Here is a 2,951-nt window from a genome sequence, read left to right as displayed (position 1 = left end):
GGAAAAGCCAGATATGGTGGCACAGGCCTGTAATCCCAGTGGTTTGGGAGGTTGAAACAGGAGGATTGCAAGTTCAAAGCCAGCCTCAGCAAAAAGCAAGGCACTAACAACTCAGTGAGACCCTGTCTCTAAATAAAATATAAAACAGGACTGAAGATGTGGCTTAGTGGTTGAGTGCCCCTGAATTCAATCTCAAGTACCAAAAGAAAAAAGAAAAGAAGTGTGGAAAAGAAAAAAAAAAAAAAAAAACCTATTCAGACTTTTTTTAAGTGAATATTTTGTGAGATATCCACGTCTAATTGCCTTATGTGTGGAAACTGAGGTATGAATGAACTGATCAACAAATTCAAGCTGTCCCAACTTGTTACTGAAAGCAGGCTTTATTCTATGTCATGCTGCTCTATTAAAAAAACTTTTAAAACTAGTCTTTAGCCAGGAGTAATATTCAGAAGGTTAAGTAAGGCTGGAGGATCACTTGAGTCCAGGAGTCAAGGCTAGCCTAGGCATGTAGTAAGATCCTCTTTTTAAAAAATGCTTTTTAGATCAAGCTTTAAATACAAAAATCTCATGCTACCTGGGAAATTTTCATAATAAACTTCCTAGAGAATAATTTCATTATCTGGTGAGTCTGCCACCTAGAGTACATCTTACATATGTGATTTCTGCAGTTGAGAATCTAAAAATATGGGTTTTGGCCTGGTGCAGTGGTGCATGCCTGCAATCCCAGTGGCTTGGAAGGCTGAGGCAGGAGGATCACAAGTTCAAAGCCAGCCTCAGCAATTTAGAGAGGCCCTAAGTAACACAGCAAGACTCCATCCCTAAATAAAATACCAAAAAGGGCTGGAAGACTGGGTTTGTAGCTTAGTAATAGACTACTTGCCTAGGATATGTGAGGCACTGGGTTTGATTCTCAGAACCGCATATAAGTAAAAGAAAAAGTCCATTGACAACTTCAAAAAAAAGGTGGGGGGGACTGGGGATGTGGCTCAGTGGTTAAGTACCCCTGGGTTCAATTCCAGGTACAATGAGTATGAGTTTCTTTCATGTCTCACGTAATTTTTATTTTGAGGCAGGATGTCACTAAATTGCCCATATTGGCTTCAAACTTGAGATTTTCCAGACTCACCGCCTCCCCAATTGCCACTGAGCTCAGCCTTTCTGTTTGTTTGTTTGGTGGTACTGGGGATTGAACCCAGAGCCTCACACATGCTAGGCAAATGCTGTATCACTAGACCACACCATCCAACCCCCTCACTTCCTCTGGTGGTCCTCACAGGCAGTTATATGAGGTGGATTTTTTGTTCATTCATGTATCCCATTTTACTGGTGAGTAAACAGAGGGTTTAGGTGACTTGCCTAATGTCATAGAACCAATGAGTAGAAGAGCTAGACTACAAATCAAGGCAGTTTGACTTTATTTTTTTCCCACATTTTTAATTGGTGCATTATAATAGTACATATTGATGGAATTTGTTGTTACATATTCACATAGTATAACAATATAGTTTGGCCAATATCACTCCCCAGTATTTCCCCACTCTCTCCCTACCTCCCACCCCTTGGTTCCTTTCTGCCACTGACCTCCTTTTGATTTTCATGAGATCCCACCACTCACCTTTCTTTTGCTTTTTCCTAGCTTCCACATGGGAGAAAACATGTGATCCTTGACCTTCTGAGTTTGACTTATTTCACTTAACATCATGGTCTCAAGTTCTATCCATTTTCTTGCAAATCCCATAATTTCATTCTTCTTCATGGCTGAATAAAACTCCATTGTGTGGGCTGGGGATGTGGCTCCAGCGGTCGCGCTCGCCTGGCATGCGCCGGGGCGCTGGGTTTGATCCTCAGCACCACATAAAAATAAAATAAAGATGTTGTGTCCACCGAAAACTAAAAAATAAATATTAAAAAAATTCTCTCTTTAAAACAAAAAACTCCATTGTGTCTGTATAGCACATTGTTTTATTCATTCACCCACTGATGGACATGGTTTGGCTATTGTGAATTGGGTTGCTATAAACATGGGTATGCATGTATCACTGTAGAAAGATGGCCTTGAATTCTCCAGAATAAATCCCGGGATCACAGGTGTGCACCACCACACCTGGTGTGTACCGCTGTTAGATGAGAAAAAAGATTAGGGAGAGACGGCTAATGCTGGTGTTCAGGAAAGGCCCAATTTGAGCTGAGTGAAGACGCCCCGCTTCTGGTTCAGCGTAATTCTAGCGTGCCTATTTTTTCTCTCTCCCTTTGCTCCTTTTTTTCTTTGTGGGGACTGAACCCCGGGGGCGCTTTACCCTGAGCCACGTCCCCACCCAGCCCTTCTTACATTTTGAGACTGGGTCTCCTGAAATTGCAGAGGCTGCTTCAAAACTGCGACACTCCTTCCTGCCTCGGCGTGCCAAGTAGCTGGGGTACAGGCCTGTGCCACCTCGCCGGGGGCATTCTTTTTTGAGGGGGGGGTCCCAGGGACTGAACTCAGGGGCCCCCCGTTTTGTAGTCTATCTGGAGACAGGTCTCAGTGAGTCGCTCGGTTCCGCTCGGGCTGAGGCTGGCGTTCATCTCGCGACCCTCGCGCCCGATTGCGATCCGCTGGGGTTAGGGCGTGAGCCTCCGCGCCGACCGCATACTTACTTATTTTTTACACCATACTTATTTATGTATTTTCATGGGGTGCTGAGGACGCAACCCAGGGCCTCACACGTGCGAGGCCAGCGCTCCGCCACTGAGCCCCAGCCCCGCACACCTATGGTTGACAAAAGTCAAGTGCGGGCGACCCGACTTCTGCGCGCGGCGACGCCTCCCCGGGAGCGACCTCGCTGGGGAAGCCCCCGGCCCGGGCCCGCCCAGCGCGGCGTCAGGCTCCCGCCACGCATGCGCTGTCTTCAGTAAAGCGGTGATGACGGCTGCGCGAATCGGTGGCCCGGCCCTCCAGGTCACGTGCGGGGGAC

The sequence above is a fragment of the Marmota flaviventris genome, chromosome 10 (assembly GCF_047511675.1).
Source record: "Marmota flaviventris isolate mMarFla1 chromosome 10, mMarFla1.hap1, whole genome shotgun sequence".
Lineage (NCBI taxonomy): Eukaryota > Metazoa > Chordata > Mammalia > Rodentia > Sciuridae > Marmota > Marmota flaviventris.
This window is presented reverse-complemented; position numbering follows the sequence as displayed.